This window comes from Dasypus novemcinctus, chromosome 10, assembly GCF_030445035.2.
Source record: "Dasypus novemcinctus isolate mDasNov1 chromosome 10, mDasNov1.1.hap2, whole genome shotgun sequence".
NCBI classification, from domain to species: domain Eukaryota; kingdom Metazoa; phylum Chordata; class Mammalia; order Cingulata; family Dasypodidae; genus Dasypus; species Dasypus novemcinctus.
Genome location: NC_080682.1, coordinates 116,206,172 through 116,233,414, shown reverse-complemented (window position 1 = coordinate 116,233,414; position 27,243 = coordinate 116,206,172). Strand labels below are relative to the sequence as shown.

The 27,243-nt window shown below is 40.0% G+C and overlaps 1 long non-coding RNA gene across 1 annotated transcript in view; it reads left to right on the top strand.

Moving 5' to 3' along the window:
- The window catches only part of LOC101432676 (uncharacterized), a 94,847-nt gene extending 67,994 nt beyond the window's left edge, over window positions 1-26,853 (top strand). Inside the window, exons 2-3 of the long non-coding RNA XR_011649994.1 lie at window positions 24,717-24,807; window positions 24,934-26,853. This is a non-coding gene — a long non-coding RNA (uncharacterized lncRNA). The remainder of the gene's footprint in view (window positions 1-24,716; window positions 24,808-24,933) is intronic.
- The last annotated feature ends 390 nt before the right edge of the window (window positions 26,854-27,243 follow it).

The following is a 27,243-nucleotide window of genomic DNA, read 5'->3' as shown; positions in this document are numbered from 1 at the left end:
ACGTGCTTTAAAGAGTCAAGTCATTCTACAATGCTTTTATATAAAAAGAGCAGTCCCAGTCCTGTACCCTGCTCCCATTTTCCCACTTTGGAGAGGGTAACTGCTTTGAATGGTTTTGGTTGGATTTTAGCTATTTACCTCCAATTTTGATAAATACATGCATATATTGCTACTCTTTTGATTTTTTAGTTTTGGACACTTATCTATCAACTTCCTACCATGGACGATGAGAATTTAGCTCTCTTTCACGTCCTTTCCCCTTTTAGACCCTACCATACACATACACAAGTATCATGCCCTCACCTCCCAAAATATATCATAACTTTAGTTAAATATTCACAGTTTACATTATTATGATTATGTAAATTCTGTTCAGAGGTGAACAATATGGTAAACTTTTCCTGCTTAACTGATTGTTTTTTTGTGTAGTGAATAAAGTCTGAATTTTTAATTTGCTGAGCCTTCTAGGTATTTATAAGTAATTTCTCTCTCAACTCACCCCCAGGAGAGCAAATATACTCTCAACACATTAAAACACACCAATTATTTTATCAATTTTATTTTCTTGAAGAAGTTTAGCTCAGAGTTCTCAGTTATGCTGTCTGTGCCTTTTGTGAATTATCATCCTGGTTTCCCTTCTCTGACAGTCATGGGTTCTCTTTACCTTTCTCTGATGTAGGATTCCTTGTTTTCTTGATTCCATATCTTGCATTTTTACTGTTTAAAACTCACATGCCCTCCCTAAGCTTTGTAAGGAATGGTACATTAGAGGAAAAAATTTTTTTTTTGCGTGTTGTTCTTTTTTTTTTGTCTTTATTTATTTTTTTAATGTTACATTAAAAAAATATGAGGTCCCCATATACCATCCACCCCCCCTCACCCCACTCCTCCCCCCATAACAACAACCTCCTCCATTATCGTGAGACAGTCATTGCATTTGGTGAATACATGTCTGAGCACCGCTGCACTAGAGGAAAATATTTTGATACCTTTCATGTCCGATAATATGTTCATTTTACCTTCACATGTAATTGATAACTTGGCTGGGAATAGAATTCTAGGTTGGACATACATTTTACTCTAAGTTTTGAAGGCATTGGTCTGTTGTTTTCTAGCTTCCATTGAGAGATCCAATGCCATTCTGATTCTCCTTTGCACGAAATCTGTAGAGACCTTTTAGGATCTTTTCTATTTCTTTAGCACTGAAATTTTGTGTTGATATGCTTTGGTATAAGTACAGTTTTATCCATCTTTCTAGGCAGTGAGCTCTTAAAAATATGAAAACATATGTTTTTATGAAAAGTTTTCCCAATTTATTTCTAAGATGATTTCCTTATTTTTGTTTTCTTTGTTCTCTCTCTGTGTAGGATCTGCTGTGTAGGATCTACCCGTTGTCTTGGCTGGAGCTCCCATTCTGCTTCTGAGTGTCTTGAGTAACAGCCAAGACGACCTTGCTCCTGCTGGGTGAGGCAGGGGCAAGCTGTCACCATTCCTCCTGTGCAGGTGTGATCCTCCCCACTTCCTTGCTCCACCAGTTGCTCTTACTGAGGCTGTGAAACACTCTCTGTACCAGACCTTTCTTTGATTCCTAATCAGAGTGCCTTGCTCTCTATTTCCTACAAAGCTTCTACTGTTTCAACTCTTATTTGAATATGTTTTTCTGCTTTGTTTTGTGTTTTTAAAAAGAGTTCCCTTTATTAGGAACTAGAAACAGTTTCTAGGACAGGAGGTAAGATAATGTTAGTGACACCATGTAGCTTCTTACTCTAAATTATCTTTTCCCATTTACACTAAGCTAACTGCCCTGAACTTAACTACTTTAGCTATTTCCTTCTTCAAGGCAAATCTATCATATATCTGAAATTCTCTCAGAAAAGTAGAGGCCATTTTTCCCTATCTTTGATCATCATGAGTTAAAATCCTAAGGCTGAGTTTAAATATAAGCCAACACTTAGCAAGCAGAACTCCCAGCTGATAGGAACTTCTCTCCACCCTCTCATCAACGTCTCTGAATTCCTACATTAGGCTCCCTCTGGAATCCTCTGCCCATAGGATGTATGGAACATGCATTTAGTGAGATACACACATGAAAGGGTATAGCAGAGTGCCTACATGACAGCAGTTTAATACTATCAGGGAAAGGAACCAATATTTTTTAAGTATCCACCATGGGCAAGACACTATGCAATGCGATTTATATCTGTTGTCTTCATTCATCCTTAAAACAATCTAAAATTCTTTGCCAATGAAGCCCTAATATTCAGAGAGTCCAATTAAACTTTTTGATGTCATGTAACCAGCAACTGGAAGAACTGGGGTTTAAACCCAAGGCTGTTTGGTTGTAAAGCTCATGTTCTTTCCATAAGACCAGGCTTCCTCCTCTTTGAACTTGAGTGTGAATCTGAGAGTCTATATTCAAGGAGTACCACTACTATTACTAATATATGTGAATATGTAGGACTCTGCCATATTGTGGATAAAAAATTTTTCTATAATTATTCATACCTCACCCCTCTGTGTTGGCCAACATATCACTTTATGAAGGGAATTTTAATGGAAACCTCCATCTCAAGCATTCATTTAAAAGAAGTAGGAAGAGGAGAAGAAAAAGGAAAAGAAAGGTATGACGAAGAGAGTAAGTCTTTGAGAGTATGATCTTTGGGAAGAAAAACAGAGCATAGATTATTTAAACCCACATTTGTTTTATTGAGAAAGTACCAGAGAAAAAACGCCCTGAATGCATGTTAACTGCTCAATGCTTGAGTGCTGAATGCAAATTAATTGCTAAAACCATCTGGTAATCATTTGAATCTGGCAATAAAAGTGATGTGTGAAGCATTTATCATCAATCTGAAGGCACATTTTTCTAATGGATCTTTTATTCAAGTTTTATGATTCTGCTGCAAACTTAAGCATTTTTTCTAGCCACAACTTGTATTTGTAATTAAGTATTAGAAAGAATATTGCAATTGACCGTCATTGATTAATAAAGCATCACCCCTCAACACCACAAAATAATGGAAACTGTGATTAAATTAGGAGAAAACCAATGAAGATTTGATTTTAAGAATGCAGAATCTGCATAGAATATGTGTGTGTGTGTGTTAAGGAGTACAAACTTAAATCTGCATTATGTATTACAGCAAAGATGCTGATCTAACATTGACAATGGGATGGTCTTCAGGAAGATGGAAGAGGGGAACAGGAGCGTTGATATTCAACTAAAATCCTTAGGAAGGGTACCCTCCTCAAACAGTGACAAGAGGGGTTCCTATACAAGGTCCTGTGCCTTACTGGGCCCCACAGATGAAAACACACCAAAATAAAGCTTATCAAAGAGCACATGGATACCTCTCTTACCTGGAATCCAGTGTACAGCACTTGTACATTGTGCTCCATTATTCCAAACAGCACCTCTTGTGAGTACCGCCAATCAGGCCCCAGGGAAATGCATCTACTTATCTCTTGTCATTTCCTTAAAATACATGGCAACTGTGTCTGAGTGCCTTGAAGTTTTGTGAGTCTGCTTCAGCTTATGTCAGGGATGGATACTTCTTTGGATACAAGGAGAATTTGAGAAGCATAAGCTTTGGGTCGACTTTGTCAACTCTTTCCTCTTAGTTATTACGAATGGAACAGATTCTTGCCTAACAACGTTTTGCCCAGAATCCATTTCCTTCCTTCTCTTTGTTTTCCAGTATATGGCTCCAGAGGTTCTCCTAAATCAGCGATGGTATTCACAAGAGCTGTACATGGACGTTGAGTAACAGTTAGGAGTATCAATAAAAAGTGTTTAAATAAAGAAGGAATTTTTAATTTCATGTTTTGAAATCACAATTTTTATTAATACTTTTAAAATAAAATGACACTATTTGCAATTGTAATGCTCAATGTCCATCTAATTGCCAATGTAAGGACTCAGTCTCATGCTTTGTTTGATTATGTGTAGATCTATATCTGTGCAAATTGGTAGATGAAATTGTATTATCTTTGATGGTCAGTTTCTAATGTTAGACTTAGTTAGGGGAAGTAGCTGGGTAAAAATTACCAGAGGACATTGTTTGGATAAGGAGTTAGCTGTGTGGATAAATAACCAGTGATTGTGTATTATTTTCCCATTGTTGTTGTGATAGATTACCACAAACAGCAGCTTCAAATGACACAAACTTATTATCTCACAATTTCTGTAGGTCAGAAATTCAGGTAGAATAAGGTTCAGCTGGTTCTCTGTTTAGAGTCTCAGAAGACCAAAATCAATGTGTTGACAGGGCTGTGGGGAATGAATCTGCTTCCAGGCCCATCCAGGTTGGCAGAGTTCAGTTCCACACAGTTTTAGGACTGAGGGCTGCATTTCCTTGCTGCCTGTTGGCTAGGGGTTATTCTCAGCTTCTAGAGGCTACTTGCATTCCTTGGCTTTTGGTCCCTCCATCTTCAAAGCCAGCGATTGCAGAGCAGGTGTTTCTCATGCTTTGCATTTCTCTGACCTCCTTTTCCATGTTCTCTCTCCTGCCTTCTTTTTCCACTGCATCTCTCTCACTGTTCTGCCTCCTCCTTGGCTTTTAATGGGTCCTGTGATTACATTGGACCCAACCAGATAATCCAGCAGAATGCCCCTATTTCAAAGTCATTTGATTAGTAACCTTTATTCCACCTTCAATGTCCCTTCACAGGAGTACCTAGATTAATGTGTGATTGAAAAACCAAAGGGTGGGAATCTTGGAGGACATCTTTAGAATTATGCCTACCACAAATTGCCTCACGATAAGAATGCTTTCTAATGCTTATGCAGAGCTTTACTATTTACAATGGGTATTTCTATCCATTTATTTGTTTCAGTCTCAACAACCCCTTTAGAAGTTCTTACCTCCACTTTATAAGTAAGACAACTGAGCATAGAGGATATTCAGTGTTTGTCTTCCTGCTCATTCTAGGTATTGAGTTGATACTTCCCTTTTGTGGCTTTGTCTTCCAATCTTAATACTATTGTTGCTCTTTGGACTTGTGGACCGAATTGGGTTTAGCTTTGATCCTTGGATATCTTCAAGTCACAGTCATCCTCATCTTTCAGTTTCTGACCACTTTGAGTCAGCCTTAGAACTCCTTCTTTAATGAGAGCTTGACAGTGTCATCTTTTCTTTGGCCAGTCTATCTGGTGTCTGAGAGGCTCTCAAGGTATTACTGACTACATTGTTCTTGTATTTAGTCTGTATCACTCCCTGTCTTACATCTGTGGATGCACATGGCAGAACAGAAAGAACATGCGCTTTGTAATCATCTACAAAAAAGGCTTTATTGCCATCTGAATGTACGATATTGGGAAAGCTCTATAAACTCTCTGCATCTGAATTTCCTCCATCACAAAAATGGGAATAATTATATCTGCTTCTCAGTGTTGCTTAAGGTTTAAATGAATAAATAATATATGGACAGATCTGGCACAGTGTCTGACATAGGCTAGTTGCCACCCCCAAATTATAGCTGCTATTATCATAATTAACAGTTTATACCCACGCTTGCCTTTTATGTTGTCAGTGTAGGGTCAGAATTAGATTTCACTCATTTTTGCATTGTTGTGCTCTTCCTTGGTGGGCTCTTAACAAATTCTTGTTGAGTTCCATTTAACATAAACTGTAAGTTCAATTTAAGGTAAACTCTTAACTGCTCCCAAATTATTTTATGGCAAAAATGCTTGGGATAAGATGAATGTGACTGCTGGTATGGTAGTAGCTTTGCTCTCACACCTGCCATTTTTGTATTGTATGCCTGCAGTCCTTCCCGTAGTCAATAGACTTGGCTTTTGGTATTGCAAGTTGATGGCACAGATGACTCTTGCTTGCTTTCCACTGTATTTAGGGCCTCCCCAGTAAGATTCTCGCCCATGTGTTTCTGTCCTGTCAAGGACTGATGGTTTGGGGGGCTTCCTTCTAAACGGAGTTCCCAAATATACCCAGATGCTACAGACCCTCGAGTAATCTGTTTTTCAGGTATGTTTTTTCAAGAAAAATTGGAAAGATAAAACAGTTGTTTTTCATATAGTCTTCTTTCAGCTGTTTCCCAGGATAGGCCAGGGATGGGCTTTTAACATATAGGCTTAATGTCAAATCCAAATTTAATTCTGTAGTCCAGGATGCTAAAAACTTTTACAGGGATTACTGCAGCAGCCTACCAACTGGACTATTTGCATTCATTCTGCCCCCAACTAGCCTGTTCTCCACATAGTATCCAGAACAATATTTTTGAAATACAAATCTCATTTTGTTATCCTGGTTCTGCCACACCTTCCGAACTTTAAGAAATTCAGTTATTACTGTGCCCAGCGAGTTTGTTGGCATTTTATTAGGACAAATCTAGCATTTTAAAATTCTTTAAGATGCATTTGCCATTTCCCACTGTTGAAAACTAATCTGTGCATTTAATTACTGGTTCTCTTTGATCCTTAGGGTAGATCATAAATAACATGAAACCTTATAGTCCTTCCCAGAGAGGTGAATTTTGTATCTACTTCGACTCATTCGAGGACTGTAAAGAGACTGAGAGACTTGGTTTCAATCACAGTTATAACAGTTCTGACAACTTTGTGCCTCTGGCAATCTACCTCTCTGAATCTCAGTTTCCATATCTATAAAATAGGAATAATGTTACCTGTCTCACTCCTATGAATATTAAATGAATCAATACATGTAGAATACTTAATACCAAGTCTGGAATAGAGTAAGCTCAGGCTGGAATATAGTAATCTTGCTATTATTATGGCAGAAGTACCAGGGAATGTCCTTCTCTAAAAAGATTTCCCTCACTACTTTGTTTATTGCCTGAAATTCCAACTTTTTAATCATTCCTTTGCAGTCAAATGGGAAAAGATCAGGTCAATATAAATGCTGTGTGAACAGCAGTGTGACCTAGCAGGGAGCTCTGGTCTCTGGCTCACATAGGCACAGGATTATCTTATTCCTACTCTGTAACACACTGGCTGTGTGACCACATGGACTGGTAAGTTCCATGAGAAATAAGTAAAAATAAGCTAGAAAGAAGACATCAAGTTGAGTTAAATAAACCAGATTCAGAAGGACAAAATTGTATGATCTGACTTATATGAAATAACTAGAACATGCAGAAATTCATAGATATAGAACTACAGGGTTCCAGGGGCAGGGGTGAGTGTGTTGAATGGGATGTTAATTCTTAATGTGTACAGAGCTTATGTTTGGGGTGATGGAAAAAAGTTTTGGTAATGGATGGTAGTCCAAAATTGTGAATGTAATTAACATCACTGAATTGTACACTTGAAAATGGTTAAAATGGGAAATGAGTTGTTGTGTATATGTTACCACAATAGAAATTTAAAAAGTAAGCTAGAGCTTCAACAAGGGTAATATTTAGCCAGGAAATATGTACCAAATGCTTATTATTTGTTGGATTCTGGGGATGGAAATATAAATAAATGAATCGTTGTCCTCAAAGAGCTGAGCTCATAATCCAAGCCCTCTGAGCAGAGGTGGGCTTGGTCCTGCCAGGTTCTGGAAGTGGAACCACCAACATGGATGCATTCCCATTGGGAGTGAACAGCACGGACTACCCTCTGCTAGACTAGTTATAAAGGCACTTGGCTGGGACTTGCTGTGGGTCCTGAACAGTAACAGGGATGTGCAGCACCTCTGTGCAATGCTACTATAGTCAGAAAAGGGGTTGTGAGCAAAACAGCAACTACTGCTGCCTTTGGTACCCTGTTGAAGACTTCATGGCCCTCTGAAATTTCATCAACAGTTATGCTGGAGGTAGAAGAGCAAGACCGCCTCATTTTCTGAAGGAGAGCAAAGCCTTGAGTCCAGAGCAGACCAGAAAACCATCAGAGAGAAATATGAATTATTTTATAATTGAGAATGGTATGAGAATAAAGGGACTGGCCCATGGATCCCAGATGTCATGTCAATGAGGTGAAGAAGACCTCGTAAGATAGAGATGGGTGAACCGAGTCCTAAAGGTGCTCACTGGATATCTCCAGATAACTGACCAGCCCTCAGTTTGTCTCTTCTTATGACCTGACCTGCCAAGAGAAAACACAGGGTTCATGGCTGGTCAGGCTTTCTTGCTAGTGTCTGAGGATCCGGTAATGTTAGGTAACTCGAAGGTGAAAAATCTTTCATTAGTATTTCTTAAATTTACACTTTTGCATAAATCTAATGTAGCATTGATGAGTCTAGACCTCACTTTTTTTTTGGTTTTGAAAGGGGATTCTTCAGAAAACTTCTGGTCTTTTCCTTTGTATTCAGGTCTCCTTACTGAAGTGATGACCCAAATGATCTCATCCACTAGTCCACCCATAAGGGTCGATGCTCCTCAAGCTCCTGTTGCCAAGCTTACAAAATAATGCAGAGGACTGCATCTCCTTCACAGGCCAGCCTGCCCTATCTACCTTCACTGGTCTAAGCACCCAGAACTTCAGGTTCACATGCAAGTGAAGAATCAAGCAGATGTCAGGAGCACATCACAGTGAAGGGGGATTACAGGCTGAAATGCCAGATGACTTACATCAGATCCCTTCTGCCACCCAAAGGAGCCCCTTTTGGGTTTGGACATTGGTGAGCCTCTTTCCACTAGGTACTCCTGAAATGACTCTCTTCCCAGGGTACCCTGCTCCTATGTTGCCCCTTTTGAGCTTTATGGCCTGGTAAACAATAAGCTTCTACCCCAAATAAATACCCTTTATAAAAGCCAACTGATTTCTGGTATTTTGCACCAGTACACCTTTGGCTGTCTAATACACTATGCAAAGGATGGGGTATAACCTCTTGGATCTTGCAAATTTGTGTCTCCATGTAGTTTGCAAAATTTGAGAAGTACCTGAGGCTACAGCTGGATGCACACTGATGTTAGTGCTGTGAACTCCAGAAGGGAGGTGGGCTCTGGTCTTCTGAATAAAGATGAATGCTGGTCCCTCTTTGTCTCTCAACCATCGAGAATTTTGGTCTAGTTATTTCTTTTCACTAAGTCACTCATGAAGTACACAGCCCTGAAAACATCTTATTCCCCCCCCACCCCCCCCCTCCCGAAGACTATGCAGTGTAATCCGATCTTGAAGAAAGCATATTTCTTCTGCCGGCAGGGTTTTGTCCTTGACTTTAGGCATTATAGACTCCCTGATTACTGGGCTGAGGTTCACTTGGCTTTTTCTGCCCCTCCTGACTTATTGCTAATGGACATTCTCTTTGCAACCTTGATGGAGGGTGGGGGGATGGTGCTAGCTTAGGTTTGCTGGCTCCAATTAAATATTTGATTTTGAGCCTCCTGATAAAAATTGATAAATGGGAGGTAGAAAGGAGGGGTGGTCAGTTTATCCTACCTCACCCACAATATTGAGCTCAACCCTGGGTTAAATGCTATTCCTATGGCAAGAACCCGGATTAGTTTAGGTGACTTGACTTAGAGTTGCATCAGCGTTCCCTAACTTCTCATGGACTTGCCTGCTTCTCCTACTACACAATGGATTCCTTGATGGCAGGGTCTTAGGTTATTCATCTTGGAAACCACAGAGTCCAAAGCATTATCTAGTAATTTGATTGATATTCAGAAAAGTGTTTGCTGCATTTAGCAACATAGATAGCATGACCCCAAATACTTTTTTACTCTCTAATAGGGAATGAAATACATTTCTAGAGTGTAAAAATATTTTGAAAAAAAAAATTCTCAAATTCCCATTCCTTTCTAAAAGTGCTCTATCGCCGTTGGTCCACCTGCCATTAGGGTCTTAAGAGAGAGCCATTTCAATTTTCAGGTGCCAATTTTCTGTGACATCTTCATATGTGCTTCCACTCTGATTTTCTTCCTGAACCTAACGGAGGCAGTTGCAGCTTGAAGGGTGATTAACCTTACTGTGAGCAGGATCTCCTTGCAGAGATGAGGTTCTTCAGGGCTAATTTTCTTCAATTAAGCTCCCTCTATCTGGCTGCATTGATCAAGCACTTAATTGATAGCAAAAGTCTCACCTAAAACTATAAGGCAGCTTTTTATTTTAAACATAATTGATTTTTGCTCTTTTTTATTCCCCAATGCCCACCTTCGATTGGATAATTTGTTTTTGTGCTTGGTATATGGATATCCTTTGTTACTTCTCTTAAGGCCTTCTGTTGGTTGCTGAAAGAAAAAACGATTTTGATTATAGACATTCATTTATTCATATATTTTCAGTGTATGTTTTTACCTGGTCGTATGAGATTATTATTATACTCTTAGTATTTGACTTATTCTCACCTCTCCAGATGATGTGAATCCACATTTCTACTTACAGGTTGGCTAAAAGCAAAAGTAACAATTTGAATCTGTTACCTAGCCAAGAGGAGAATTATTGCTATTAAATAAAAGGATGCTCACTACAAAGGGTACACGTGTCAGCAGAGATGCCTCAGGTTGGCCTTGGAAAACCTTCAGGACCTCACAAACATGCTTCCTCCTTGTTTCAGGAACAGTTCATTGGTGACCCCACATTCCTTCCTCAGAGAACAGCCTAGAAAGGGAACTCAGAGCTGGGTGCCCTGACAAGGAGGAATATATGAGCAGACCCTCCCCTCATTTTTATTGGTCAGGATAAACACAGCAAGGATAAAAGTGGAGGCTCACATCAGACATCTGAATGTTTTTAAGTTGTGAATCAAGCTATGACCACGGCCTCGCTCAGGTTCCACCCAGGGCAGTGTAGCCGGTGGCCGGGGATTCTTCATGCCGCTTGTAGACTAAAGATGCTATGTCCTCTTCCAGGCCAGCCGTGCCCCCTGTAAGCCTCAGGGTGGTGGAGAAGGCAGTGTGCAACCTGGGCCTGTGGCCAGGACTCCTGGACAGTGACTGGACCAGCCCAAACCCAGGAAGGGGGCTGAGCTGGTCAAACGTCCCAGGGAGCTGAGCTGGGCAGTTTCTCCTGAACATACCACTGTTTCAACTCAGGAGTTCTAGGCCATTCTACACTTCCCCACACAATACCATGTGAACCAGAAGGGATGGAGAGAGCAGTTATGAGGAGTCAAACCCCAGAGAGCAGAGGGAGTGGACCTTCAAAGGACCTTCAATAAGGATATTATCCTGGATTTTCTGGGTGGGCCTGGCGTAATCACAAGTATTCTTAAAAGAGGAAGAGGGAGGCAGAAGACAAGCTCAGAGGGGTGCGGTGTGAGAAGGACTCCATCTGCTCTTGCTGGCTTTGATGGAAGAAGGGATCCATTAGCTAATGAATGCAGTGGTCATTAAGCTGGAAAAGGCAAGAAAATGGATTCTTCCCTAGAGCTTCCAGAAAAGGAACACGGACCTGAGGACACCTTGATTTTTCCCTATAACTTTTGTTTAATTTTATTTTTAAAGAAGTTTAGATTACATAAATATTACATCAAAAATATAGGGGATTCCCATATAACCCCTCCCTCCCCCTCCCATTCATTTCCCCATTAATAGCCTCTTTCATTAGTGGGGTACATTTGTTACAATTGATGAACACATATTGAAGCATCGCTACTAACCCTGATTTGTAACATAGTGGGACTTGCATTGGACTGGTAACCTACAGAAGTCTAAGATAATCTATTGTGTTGTGTAAGCCATGAAGTTTGTGACAATATGTTACAGCAGTATAGAGAACTAATATATACAAGTGTCTGTCATGACTATCAAATCTGTTGTAGCATGAAGGCAGCCATAGACAATATGTAAACAAATGGGAATGGCTGTGTTCCAAGGAAAAAATATTTATAAAGTGGGGTGGCCAGCCAGATTTAGCCCACAGGATATATTTTACCAAGCTCCAGTTCATGACTTAGGACAAAATTAAGCATATTTTGTTGGGCAAAGATAAGGATGTCGGTGGTAATAGAATGATGACAAGGGCAAATATCAATGGGAATTTTTTAGTAGATTGGAGAGGAAAGAAGGAAGAAAACTAATATTTATTAAGAATCTATTATAAGTACTATCCTAGGTGTTTCCTGTGCGTTCTCATTTAACCTTTGAAAGAGATATTTTATATATTTATATAATAATATATTTATACATATTAGTTTATATTTATAATATATCAAATATTTATATTTTAACCCACGTTTTTATGGATGAGGAAACTGAGCTCAGAGAGATAAAAAAATTTAGGTTCCCACAACTGATAAACTGAGTTTTAAACCTAAGTCCGTGATTCTAAGGTCCCCACTTTTTCCACAGTAGGGATGTCTTAATAGTTCTTCATTCAATATTTCTGAGTCCCCACTACAATAAAATGTGCTGACTGTGTGAACTAGGCTCAGTTGGGGAGGCTTAATATTTCTGTCCTTTTTTTGACCCAAATTCAGTTATGATAGTCATTATTTGGCTTCTATTTTTGCCAATGTTAGCAATCTCACTTCTTACAGTGGAAAGAAAAGATGGTTAACTGAAAAGAGGAAAAAAGAGATGGTTAACTGAAAGAACAACAGCAGGTAATAACTAGGTTGATTTGGCTTTGAATGTTTTATTGATGTTCATGGGGCATTATTTCAAACAAATGGCATAGTAGGTGAAATTTTAATTCGGAGTAGAGATTTTAAGTATATACTTAGCAAGAAGAACTCTGCTTCTCTGATGTAAAGAATTATCAATTCATCACTCTTTTTTTACAAAGATTTATTTTATTTATGTATTTATTCCCACCCCCTCATTGTTTGCATTTGCTGTGTCTGTTCACCTTCCTTGTTTCCTTGGGAGGTACCAGGAACCGAACCTGGGACTGCTGATGTGGGAGGGAGGCGCCTAATCACTTGAGCTACCTCCGCTCCCTGCTTTGTTGTATCTCTCATTATGTTTTTCCTCTGTGGATCTCTTTTTGCATCATCTTTTTGCGCCATCTTGCCATGCCTGCCCATTGTGTCAGCTCACTGTCTTCTTTAGGAGGTACCAGGAGGGTACACAGGGACCTCCTGTGTGGTAGGCTGGAGCTCAGTTGCTTAAGCCACATCCATTGCCCCAGTTCATCACTCTTAATGGCACACTATTATCATTAATAAGATAAAAAACTGATATACTTTTTCTTAGTTCAGTTTTGAAAAATTCATCTAATTCTATTATATGTGAAATTAATAAAATTAAAACCAAAGAACCAGTATTATTTCCTTGAAATGAAAGTACTAAATATTTATCAGGTTCAGAAGACAACAAAGTGAAGGACTGATTAAATATCTCACATGTAACCACACATGAATAGAAGTGGTATTCTCGGACATGTTTTACAAAATGCTACGTCTGGACTAGGTAAATCCCAGGAATTCTACCTGAAAAAAGATCCCATTATCAAATTCCTTAACAAAGGATTAAACAAATTTAAATATATTTCCTGATTATAGGACATTTAAGAGCCAAAAAAGTTTCCAGGAGAAGCTGGCAAGTAGTTCTTTTTTAAAACTTATTTGATCAATGGTCATTTGCTTCATAAAACTTTCCGGGGGTCTTGTGTATCACAAACCACTCTTTGTGAAATGTTGGAGGCAATGGCATGGACACATTCACAGAGGCATGAAATAGCCTTGCATGCCTGGGTAAAACCAACCTTTCACCATGGCTGTGTTGTGTGGAGTAGGATAGAGCATGGGCCTGATCACTGAGGCCGCAGGAAGTAGGACTATATCCTAGGCAATGAGAGCAACTGGAATATTTTAGGAGGGGGAGCAAATGATCAGGTTTGTGTTTTGGAAAGATCACTCTGCCTTCTTTGAGGAGACTGTAATTGAGAGGCTGAGACCTAGAGGGAAGCCACCCCTTCCTTAATCCAGATGAGAGACAATGGAGGACTAAACAATACAGCAATGGCACGTTCTGAGTGAATGAGATAAAGAGAAGAGGAAGATACTACATAGGTAGGTAAATCCTATAGGACTTGATGGTTAGTTCTAAGAGGGAGATGAGGACAGAGCAGAGTCTGAGCTGACTTCCAGGTTCCTGGCTTAGGTGGTTGGTGGATGGGGTGCCATTCACCAAGATAAGGACTCCTGAAGGGAGTGCAGGTTTGGAGGCAGAGATGAGTTCAGTCTAGGATACACTGTCTTTATCACTCCCATGGGTCTCATATGGAGCTACTGGGAGGCAATTGTCATCTTGTTTAGTCTCCTGCTAATTTTCATCAGAATTTTTGCTTCAGCTTTCCAGCTGGCTTTCTTGCCTTTGGGCTGTTCCCCCTTCAATCCTCCTCACTGTTGTATGAGAATCTTAAAGAAAGGGTTTATTAACTGAGGGCTTAGTATAGCCAGACCTGGGGCTAAATCACTGTATTTAAACATGTTATCATTTATTTTCACTTAATTTTCTCAACAGCTGTATGTAGTCTATGCCATAACCATTTTATGCATGAAATAATCAAGGGAAGAAGAGCTAAAGTAACTTCCTAATGTTCACATAGCTAGAAAGTGGCAGAGCTGGGGCGCCACCTAGACTTTGAACCACTAATGTTATACTAAATGGACGTGCACATCAGGTTACGTCTCATTAAGTTCTGAGCTGGGGATCAAACATTCCCTGGTCCTACTAAGCAGAATGATGGCTTCAGGCTTTTCACCATGGTAGACCTAGGATGGTGTGCTCCCAGAACCCTCATCTCATTCTTTCCTGTTATTGCTGGCAGAGTGCTTGTTATTCTTCCTTCAACACTGTTCTCTGCTTAGGGGCAGGGACTCACCCTGTCTCTTACTGTTTACCCCAGAGCCCCAACAAACAGTGTCTAGTATAGAATGTGTACTCCATAGGTGTTATTTTCACAGACCAATGTTTTATTTTACTCTTGTTTCTACGTTCAGTATAGATTAGAATAAATCCCAGCCCAAGTGGAAATTTCCCTCAGACCTAGAATAGTTGGAACCAGTCCATGCTGATGATGTGAAATGGGACAAGTGATCTTGGAAAGCCAAGAAGAAAGATTTGGGGGTTGCTGAGGGAGAGTACAAGAAGTGTAGACATGTCTCTCAGCACGTTTCTTCCATACCCTCACCCCATTTATTTTTTGTGCTGATTTCTTCCTTTCTCTGTCCAGATAAGGGGGGACGTCAAGAATTTCCTTGATCTGAATTTATCCTCCTCTTTTTTCCTCATGTGGGTGTAGTAGAAAGGATAATGGAAATAGAATCTGACAGCCTATATTTAAACCCTTGTTTAGCCCACTGACGATTGTAGGTTCTTTTTTTTATTCATTTTTAAAAAAAATATTACATTAAAAAAATATGAAGTCCCATTCAACCCCACCGCCCCCACCCCCCACTCCCCCCACAGCAACACTCTCTCCCATCATTATGACACATCCATTGCATTTGGTAAGTACATCTCTGGGCATCGCTGCACCTCATGGTCAATGGTCCATATCATAGCCCATACTCTCCCACGTTCCATCCAGTGGGCCCTGGGAGGATCTACAATGTCCAGTAATTGTCCCTGAAGCACCACCCAGGACAACTCCAAGTCCTGAAAACGCCTCCACATCTCATCTCTTCCTCCCATTCCCCACACCCAGCAGCCACCATGGCTACTTTTCCCACACCAATGCCACATTTTCTCTGTGGACATTGGATTGGTTGTGTCCATTGCACTTCTATGTCAAGAGGGGGCTTAGATTCCACATGGATACTGTATGCAGTCCTCCTGCTTTCAGTTGTAGGCACTCTAGGCTCCATGGTGTGGTGGTTGACATTCTTCAACTCGATGTTAGCTGAGTGGGGTAAGTCCAATAAATCAGAGTGTAGGAGTTGAAGTCTGTTGAGGCTCAGGGCATGGCTATCAATTTGTCAGTCCAGAGATTCAAATCCCCTAGATATATCTTAAACCCCAGCACCAACTACAATTCCAATAAAGTAGCATGAAAGTCCCGTGAAAAGAGATCCCATCTGAGTCCAGTACCATCACGCAGAAACACCAGCTCCAAAGAAGGGCCAACTGACATGGCAGTGAACCCCATCTGCCATGACCATAGAACCTGTGGGTCTCTTTAGCCCTCAAAAGAACCAATACCTGGGGTTGTATCTACTTTATCTGTCTCTGAGACTCTGCTCAGGTGTGCATAAGGGCAATCCTTCTGACAACCTCCAGACTCTTTTTTAGAGACTCATAGCCATATAAACTCATTTCTTCTTTCCATTTCCCCCTTACATTAGGTCAAACAGCATTTTTAACTCCTGTTATTATATGTAGACAGGGACATTCTGCTGGTCTGCGTTGAAACTTTAATTCAAGGTCATTTTCTAGTTGCATCATCAGCTGGTATTTGGTAGTGATCCTTCGGTGCCAGGGAGGCTCATCCCCGGGTGTTATGTCCCACACTGGGGGGAATGCATTGCATATACAGGCTGAGTTTGGCTTCGAGACTGGCCACATTTGAGTAACATGAAGGCTGTCAGGAGGAAACTCCCAGGCACAGTGCTGCTCTAGGCCTTGTTCTTATTTCAGGTGTATAGGCTCACAAGCATAGTCATTAGTATCAGGGGCTCACTGTTGGACCCTCATTCCTTCCTGGTTCTTACCGTTGCACCTGGGGGACTGCCGCTTCTCCCCTAGGGACCACGACAGAGCACCCCCGGCCAGGAACCCAGGACCCCCCCCAGCTGTTGTTTTTAATTGTTTCCACTATGAGTATATCCAAACATTACCATGCACCCTGGACATATGCCCTGTATATCTCCCTGTCAACCATATATTGCCTGTCCATAACATCCCATACCAGTATTCCTCCGCCGCCATTGTTGAACCACTCTGTGATCCAAAACTTTCTGAAAAGGGAAGCCCAATATAATGTCAGTTTCCCTTACTAGTAAAATGGAATATAGCAGTGAGTTTAAAGGTTAGATCTATTATACGTATTGATTTGAAAAAATTCTACATCCTATCTTTTTCTTTTCTTTTTTCCTAATTATTGAGCTTCTCTTCACAAGAGCCCTAGATCACATTAATTCATATATACAATAAAGTACTCCCACACATCCACCATAAAACCATTTCCCTTCCACAGCAATAATCTTATAACTTATTCATATCATATTTACTTAAACTGATGTACAGACTCTGAGACAATAGCTTTCAAACAAGGTAACATCTGTGCTTACATTGTGGTCCATACTTTAGGATATACAGTTTTCTAAATTTTTAGTTATCTTATGTTTTACATTATGGTTTACATTATTAATCTGTCATACCCTATATGTTTTTGGTGTAATATTACATGTTTTATATCCATCCTTGTGTACTCTTGCGAAACTCCTTTCTTACCCCCACATTTACCATGGTTCCATCCATTCAACATCCATTTTCCCCTCCCCTTGGGGCCCACAGCGCCAACCAATCTCCATTTCCCGAGAAGCCACGTCCAGAGATACTTGCAACAGTGTTCAGGGCCTGACTTGCTCAACTGCCCTAAAGCCCTGGGAGCCACCCCTTCTCTTGAGAGATACAGTTCCCTCTATTTGATGGCATTAGTCCTCCCCAGGATGTGGGTCCACCCCAACTCTCACTACTTGGGTCTCTACCCAATGGTACAACCCACCCTGGCAAAATGAGCCTTCAGACATTCCCCAGGAGTCTGTCCTGCATCAGACCATCCCCTCCGAGCATCCTAAACAGGTAACCCTCCTAATTATATTTTGATACGATTTTCTCAACATTTTACTCTCAACCAACACCTGACACTCTCCTATGTTCGTATGTTACCCCTCCCTTCCCCCAATTTTTTGGGCACTATTACCCATCCCCCCATCCCCAGCCCCCCTCAAACCCGCAAAGCCCCACCCAAAGGCAACCCCTTGCCCCCATTTTATCTCTTCTTTGTGCTCATACTTACCGCCAGCTCATCATAGATTCCACCCCTGCAGACATCGGCTCACATCCTTCCTCCACCCCCCGATTTCATGTAAGCCTATCTTCCAGTCTCTAGCTCTCTGAGGCAGCTTGCTTATTTCATATCATTGAGGTCATGTAATATTTGTCCTTCAATGCCTGGGTTGCTTCACTCAACATAAGGTTCTCAAGATTCATCCATGTTATTACATGTGTTTGTAGTGTATTTGTTCTTACAGCCAAGTAGTATTCCATTGTATGTATATACCACATTTTATTGATCCACTCATCCGTTGATGGGCATTTGGGTTGATTCTAACTTTTGGCTATAGTGAACAATGCTGCTATGAACATTGGTGTACATATATCGGTTTGTGTCCTTGTTTTCAGTTCTGCTGGGTATATACCCAGCAGTGGTATTGCTGGGTCATATGGCAAATCTATGGTTAGTTTTTTGAGAAACCGTCAAACTGCCCTCCAGAATGGTTGGATCCTTCTGCATTCCCACCAGCAGTGGATGAGTGTTCCCCTTTCTTCAAAACCTCTCCAGCATTTGTATTCTTCTGTTTTTTTCATAGCTGCCAATCTTATGGGAGTAAGATGGTATCTCATTGTAGTTTTGATTTTCATTTCCCTGATAACTAGTGATTTGGAGCACTTTTTTCATGTGCTTTTTAGCCATTTGTATTTCTTCTTTGGAGAAGTGTCTGTTTAAATCTTTTTCCCATTTTTTAAATGGGTTGTTTATCTTTTTATTTTCAAGATATATGAGTTCTTTATATTTGCAAGTTATAAGTCTCTTATCAGATATATGGTTGCCAAATATTTTCTCCTGTTGTGTGGGTTCCCTTTTTACTTTCTTGAGAAATTCCTTTGAGGTGCAGAAGGCTTTAATTTTGAGGAAGTCCCATTTATCTATTTGTTCTTTTGCTGCTCGTGCTTTTGGTGTGAAAGTCATGAAGCCATTTCCTATTACAAGGTCCTGTAGATGTTTCCCTACACTGCTTTCCAAGGTCTTTATGGTCTTGGCTCTTATATTTAGGTCTTTGATCCATCTTGAGTTGATCTTTGTATAAGGTGTGAGATGGTAATCCTCTTTCATTCTTCTACATATGGCTATCCAGTTCTCCAGGCACCATTTGTTGAATAGGCCATTCTCTCCCAGTTGAGAGGGTTTGGTGGTTTTATTGAATATTATATGGCTATATATATGAGGTTCTATATCAGAAATTTCAATTCGATTCCATTGGTCTATGTGTCTCTCCTTATGCCAATACCATGCTGTTTTCACTACTGTAGCTTTGTAGTATGTTTTGAAGTCAGGTAGTGTGATTCCTCCAATTTCGTTTTTCTTTTTCAATATGTCTTTGGCTATTTGGGGCCTCTTTCCTTTCCAAATAAATTTCATAGTTAGTTTTCCTAGTTCCTTAAAGAAGGCTGTATTGATTTTTATTGGGATTGCATTGAATGTGTAGATCAGTTTTGGTAGGATAGACATCTTAATAATATTTAGTCTTCCTATCCATGAACAAGGAATATTCTTCCATTTATTTAGGTCTTCTTTGATTTCCTTGAACAGTCTTGTACAGTTCTCAGTATACAAGTTTTTTACATCTTTAGTTAAATTTATTCCTAAATATTTGATTTTTAAATTTACTATTGTGAATGGTATTTGTTTCTTGATTTCCTCCTGATCTTGCTCATTATTGGTGTACAGAAATGCTACTGATTTTTGCACATTGGTCTTATAACCTGTGACTTTACTAAACTCATTTATGAGTTCTAGAAGCTTTGTTGTAGATCTTTCAGGGTTTTCTATGTATAGAATCATGTCATCTGCAAATAATGAAATTTTTACTTCTTTCTTTCCAATTTGAATGCCTTTTATATCTGGTTCTTGCCTCAGTGCTCGAGCAAGTACTTCTAAGACAATGTTGAATAGAAGGGGAGAAAATGGGCATCCTTGTCTTGTTCCTGAGTTTAGAGGGAAGGATTTTTAGGATTTCTCCATTGTAGACAATGTTGGCTGTAGGTTTTTCATATATACTCTTTATCATGTTCAAAAAATTTCCTTGTATTCGGATTTTTTGGAGTGTTTTTATCAAGAAAGGGTGCTGTATTTTGTCAAATGCTTTTTCTGCATCTATAGATATAATCATGTGATTTTTTTCCTTCAATCTGTTTATATGGTGTATTACATTGATTGATTTTCTTATGTTGAACCATCCTTGCATACCCAGAATGAATCCCACTTGGTTGTGGTGTATAATTCGTTTAATGTGTTGTTGAATACGATTAGCAAGTATTTTGTTAAGTATTTTTGCGTCTAGGTTCATTAGAGAAATTGGTCTGTAATTTTCCTTTCTTGTGGTGTCTTTGTTTGGCTTTGGTACTAGGGTAATGTTGGCATCATAGAAGGAGTTAGGTAATGTTCCTTCTGTTTCAATTTTTTGGAATAGTTTCAGCAGGATTGGTGTTAGTTCTTTGCGGAATGTTTTGTAGAATTCACCTGTGAAGCCGTCTGGCCCTGGGCTCTTCTTAATTGGGAGGTTTTTAATGACTGATTCTATCTCTTTACTTGTGATTGGTTTGTTGAGCTCATCAATTTCTTCTTTCGTCAATATGGGCTGCATATGTGTTTCTAGGAATTTGTCCATTTCGTCTGAATTGTCATTTTTGTTGGAATATAGTTTTTCAAAGTATCCTCTTATGATAGTCTTTATTTCTGTGGGGTCAGTGGTGATATCGCCTTTCTCATTTCTTATTTTGTGTATTTGCATCTGCTCTCTTTTTTCTTTGTTAGTCTCACTAAAGGTTTGTCAATTTTGTTAATCTTCTCAAAAAACCAGCTCTTGATCTTGTTTATCTTTTCAAGTGCTTTCTTATTTTCTATTTCATTTAGTTTTGCTCTTATCTTTGTTATTTCCTTCCTTCTTCTTCCTGTTGGATTACTTTGTTGTTGTTTTTCTAATTCCTTCAAATGTGCAGTTAGTTCTTCAATTTTTGCTCTTTCTTCTTTTTTGATATATGAATTTATGGCTATAAATTTCCCTCTCAGTACTGCTTTTGCTGCATCCCATAAATTTTGGTATGTTGTGTTATCATTATCATTTGTTTCTGGGTAGTCATTGATTTCTTTTGAGATTTCCTCTTTGACCCACTGTTTTTCTAAGAGTGTGCTGTTTAATTTCCAAATCGTGGTGTGAAGTCTGGGTCTCTGTCCTTGCAAATTTCCAGCTTCACTCCACTGTGGTCAGAGATATTGTTTTGTATGATTTCGATCTTTCTGAATTCATTAAGCCTTTCTTTGTGGCCTAGCATATGGTCTATCTTGGAGAATGATCCATGTGCGCTTGAGAAAAATGTATATCCTGCTGTGTTTTGGTGTAATGATCTATATATGTCTATTAGATCCAGCTCCTCTAATATACTGTTCAAATGTTTTGTTTCTTTAGTGATTCTCTTTTGAGATGTTCTGTCCAGAGTTGATAGTGGTGTATTAAAATCCCCCAATATAATTGTAGATGCATCTATTCTTTCACTTAGTTTTTCCTGCATTTGCCTCACGTATTTAGAGGCGCCCTTGTTAGGAGTATAAATATTTGTGATTGTTCGATCTTCTCGACAGATTGTCCATTTCACTAAAATGTAGTATCCTTCTTTGTCTCTCACAATTGTTTCGCATTTAAAGTCTATTTTGTCTGATATTAATATAGCTACTCCTGCCTTTTTTTGGTTATTGTTAGCTTGTATGATTGTTTTCCAGCCATTCACTTTCAACCTCCATGAGTCTCTGGGTCTAAGATGTGTCTCTTGTAGACAGCATATAGATGGGTCATATTTCCTTATCCAGTGTCCCAGTCTGAATCTTTTGATAGGTGAGTTTAATCCGTTGACATTCAGTGTTATTACTTTCAAGGAATTATTTGTATTAGCCATATTTTGATTGGACTTGTATTTGTCATATTTTGTTTGCTTTTTTTTTCTTTCTCTTTTTGTCTTTTTTGTTGCTCTTCCACTCTCCTCCAACTCTGCCTGTCCTGTTTTTTCCTTTCTTCCTGCAGAACTCCCTTTAGAATTTCTTGCAGGGGAGGTTTCTTGTTGGCATACTCTTTCAGTTTCTGTTTATCTGCGAATATTTTGAGCTCTCCATCATATTTGAATGCTAGTTTAGCTGGATAGAGTATTCTTGGTTGGAAATTTTTTTCCTTTAGTACCTTGACTGTATCATACCACTGCCTTCTTGCCTCCATGGTTTCAGATGAGAAATCAGCACTTAATCTTATGGAGCTTCCCTTGTATGCAATGGTTTTCTTTTCTCTTGCTGCTTTTAGAATTTTCTCTTTGTCTTGAGCATTGGATAATTTGACAAGTATATGTCTTGGGTGGGCTTGTTGGGGTTTATGACCAGTGGTGTGTGCTGTGCTTCTTGGATATGTATATCTGTCTCTTTCAGTAGGTTTGGGAAGTTTTCAGCCATTATTTCCTGCAACACTCCTTCTGACCCCTTTCCCTTCTCTTCTCCTTCTGGAATGCCTATAATACGTATGTTTGAGCATTTTGCATTATCATTCAGGTCCCTAAGTCCTAGCTGGATTTTTTCTATCTTTTTATTGACTGATTCTACTATCTGTTTGATTTCTGACGTACTGTCTTCCACATCACTAATTCTCTGCTCTGCCTCTTCTAGTCTGCTGATATTTGCTGCAAGTGTAGTTTTGATTTCTTGAACTGTGGTGTTCATTCCCATCATATCTGTTATCTTTTTGCATATGTCTGCAATTTCCCTTCCAAGTGTTGTCTTCATGGTTTTAACCTCTTTCTTTACTTCATTAAATTTGTCGGTGATAAATGTTCTGAGATCTTTCATTACTTGTGCGAAGTTCTGCTCCCCTTCCTGATTTTTAGTTTGTTCATCGGATTCAGCCATGTTTTCCTGATTACTGGTTTGGTTTGTAGATTTTTGTTGCTGTCTGGTCATCATTTTATCTTGACGGGTTTAATCAGTTCCTTAGCTTCTTTGTCTAGTCTTGGAGATTAATTAGCTGTTGTTTTTGCGTAAGTGTTATATCTTCTCTTTGTCACTTTGTTCTTATTCTAACTTCTTATTGCTGGTTGAGTTCACTTTAAAGGAAAGTATTAGGGTTGGGGAAAGGCAATTGTGTAAGCAAGGAAAAAGTGTAAAGTAGTATTGGTGATATATGTTAACAGAGCAACAATATGAGATCTGGGAGGATGGATGTTAGATTCATGTAAGTTGTGTAGAGTTATAGCAGTAGGTAGAGTACCTATAATGAGGTAGTCGACTGAATATGGGAGGAATATGGTATGAATTAAAAAGCTATTGTTTTCGTGAGAGAGGGAAAGAGAAAAGAAAGGCAATAGTTTCAAGAGTGGATAACAGACAGAAAAGAAAACAAAGGTATTAGAAATTAAGAGTTAGACACTTTGTGATCAAAGAAAGGGAGGTGGAATATAGGAGAGACAGTAGATGATGGAGGATATCAAGATGTAGGGGAAAGGGGATAGTGTATGTATCCAAAATCTATTCACGCAGAAATGAGGCAGTGGAGGATGAGGAAACCCAGCAAATGTGAGGTGTTCCCTGCAGCACCTATTGTATAGTTAAGATAAAATAAAATAAGAAGAAAATGAGGGACGAGAGAGAGAAAGAAAAAAAAAAAGGAGAAGAAAGGAAGAAAGAAAGAGGGGGTGGGTAAAGGGCAGGGAACAGATAGGGAAAAGAAAAAAAAAGATATACACCTACCACTACAGCCACAATAACAATTAAAAAAAAACCCTAAATAACTGAAAAAAAAAAAAAAAGACTTTGGGGGATATGCTGGGAGAAAAGACTAGGGGATAATGCAATGTTACCAATCAGGACATTAAAAAAAATAAAAAATAAAATAGAATAAAAATAAAAACAAAACAAAACAAAACAAAAAAGAAAAAATGCAAACGTTGAGGGCTAGGACATTCAAGGACCTCAGATGGACCTCAGGGTGTGATGGATTCAGGGATGGAAAGTCTGAGCTATTGAAGACTCAAGAGGTGTGAGTCTCTGGGGTGTGGGCCACCAGGGTTTAGGGGACTCAGACCTGGCAACCTCAAGTCTGGTTAACAGGGAGCCTGGGAGCACCGCAATGCATCACAGCCTTCAGGGATCCCCACAGCTGGGTGACAGCCCTATGGGTGAGGTCACATCCGCATGCTCTATCCTGTGTGTCTGTACCCCACAATTCACTCACTCACTCTGGTCTATTCTGTGGATGTATCACCAATTCTAGTTCAGGACCTCTCCCACTCTGTGATCCCCCGGAACGGCCACCTGGGGGTGCCTCTAGGCTGCAGCCAATTTAATGATGCAGATCAATAGCCAGGCCCGGGGGTGGGGCTCCAGCTGGAAATGCTAATAACAGAGTCCAAACCCAAAATTCCCACGCTTTGCAACATATTCCCCTAATCGGCTTCCAAACATCTCCCACTCTGCCAGACCCTGGTGGCATTTCTTTATTGCTATCACTTAAATCCACTGTAGATTGGCAGCCGGCTTTGGGGGGGCGGGGCTCTAGGCGGAAGCCCTATTGTTTGTGTCCGCAATCAAAAATTCCCCCGCTTTGCAATAAAACGCCCATTTGTCTCCCCAAATTGGTCTGCAAGCGCCTCCTGTCCTATTAACCCCCCAATAGGCCGCTTAGGGCTTATGAATTTCCCAGTACTGCAGAGTCTCCGAGAAAAAAAACAAAACAAAACAAAAAACAAAAGTGCCGCGGTGGTTCCCGGTGCTGTGGCTCTGCCCACCCTAGGAGGCAGCGTTCCCCACGCAGCCCGGAGTTCCATGTAAAGAGTCTTAATTATATTTTATAGACGTATTTTCTCTGTTACCTTCCCACCAAATCTATGTCCAGACACCTCCTGTCCTGCAAAAATTCTAAAACAGCCTGGTTCCGAAGAACCTCCAACGCTGCCCAGCCGCTTCTTTGCAGGAGATATTATCAGGTAAGCTCAGTCAGCCACCATCTTGCCCCCCTCTACTGTAGGTTCTTAGGCAATCATTTAACCTCCATGAACTTGTTTCCTTATCTGTTAAATGGGTACGGTGGTATCTTCTTGCCCACCTCACAGAGTTGCCATGCTCTAAAGGGGGTGAAAATATTTTGTGGATCTGAAAGCAACCTTCTCATCTAGAGAGCTGTGGGAAAGAGCCTTAGGAGGAGATTACAGAGTGCCATGGCCCCCGTGGTGAGAAGAGTAATGGAATGCTCAGGAAGACTGGAGGTGAGATGACCCTGTATACCAAGGACCTTCTGTAGAAATGGACCAATTCTGAGAACAATTATTTCTACACCAAATCCCATGGACTTTTTTTTTTATTTTTTAAAAGATACTTTGATTATACAAATGTCACATAAAAATACAGAGGATTCCCATATGCCTCACTCCCCACACCTCCCACATTTTCCCACATTAACAACATCCTTCATTAGTGAGGTATATTCATTGCAATTGATGAACACATTTTGTAAACTAAGTATGGACTATAGTTTACATTGTAGGTTATACTTTCTCCCACACAATTCTGTAGGTTATGACAAGATTTATAATGGCCTGTATCTGTCATTCAGGACAATTCACAAGTCCTGAAAATGCCCCCATATTACATTTGTTTCCCCCTCTCCCTGACTTCAGCACGTACAGTGGCCACTGTCTCCACATCAATGATCTAATTTCTTCCATTGCTAGAATCACAATAAGTCTATAGTAGAACACCAGTAAGTACACTGTAGTTCATATTTTATTCCCCAATCCTGAGGATTCTGGGATGGTGATGCCCACTCCACCTCTAATTGAAAGGGCTTTTTGATTCCATATGGCCGATGGATGGGATTCTCTTGCTTGCAGTTGTAGACTCTCTTGGTTCCTTGGTTTGGTAGTTGTCCATCATCACCTCCATGTTAGTTGTCCTCTTTGACCATGCACTTTTATATACTGATTTATGGGGAGGGCAAACAAAGTGGTCTTGTAGAATAATCAAGGGTTTAACTCTGAAAGCTTGGGTTTGAATGCCTGCATCTAGGCCTATGTGATGACTAGCAAGTCACCTAACCCACTGAGTGTTGGTCTCCTCACATGTTAAATGGAAATAATGTTTATATCTCTAGGATGTTGTGAAGATTAAAAGACAATGTAGGGAAGCAGATTTGGCCCAGTGGATAGGGCGTCCGTCTACCACATGGGAGGTCCGTGGTTCAAACCCTGGGCCTCCTTGACCTGTGTGGAGCTGGCCCACACGCAGTGCTGATGTGCACAAGGAGTGCCATTGCCACACAGGGGTGCCCCCTGTGTAGGGGAGCCCCATGCGCAAGGAGTGTGACCTGTAAGGAGAGCCGTCCAGCACGAAAAAAGTGCAGCCTGCCCAGGAATGGCACCACACACATGGAGAACTGACGTAGCAAGATGACACAACAAAAAGAAATACAGATTCCCATGCTGCCGACAACAACAGTAGTGGACAAAAAGAAGAACACGCAGCAAATGGACACAGAACAAACAACTGGGGTGGGGGAAGGGAAAATAAATAAATAAAATAAATCTTAAAAAAAAAAGACAATGTTTGCAAAATGTCTGGAAGAAAGTGGTAGCTTCTGTTGTCAATAATTCTTCTTCCTTTTATTGTTATCATCACAGTCTTCACCTTTTCTCCTTCTGGCTGCACTAATCCCTTTTGCCGCACAGTACGTGAACACATCATTCCTGCCATATTCATTGTGTGGTATAACCTCTCATGTCTGTAGGTCTAGCTCCCCACTAGACTATGAGCTCCCTAAAGACAGGCATGGGTTTTTGGTAGCTTCTCCATGGTTTAGTTCAGTGGCCAGTGCCCATTACATGCTTAACAAATGCATTCACTGTACCCTCAACCTCCTTACCTTACTTTATTTTTCTTCAAAGGACATATCAGTGGTTACATTTATTCCGTATACTTATTTAACTTGTTTACTATCTGTTTCCTTCATTGACAATGTTTTTTGTGTTCACTGTTGTATCCCCAACATCCGGAAAAATGCTTAGAATATAGTAGGTAATCAATCAATATTTGTTGAGTTAATGAGTTAATTTCATTTTGTCCTCACATCACTGTTGTGAGATAGGTATTTTCAGAGTTTAAATGACCTTCAGCTAATCAGGGGCAGACTGGAGATTTTGACATCAGATCTTTCTGACTCCAAAGTGTGTGCTGTCTGCAATAAACCAAGTACTTTCTCTTCAGTTACTATTATAAAAAAGTAGAAAGACTAAAGGATCATGTGAGACATAATTATAGTGTTAGTGGAGATCTGAAGAGATTTAATGCAGCTTCCTTTCCACTCTAACATTCTGAGAGGCAACATGGTATAGAAAGAAAGGCATAGGCTCTTTGGTCAGACAAACTTG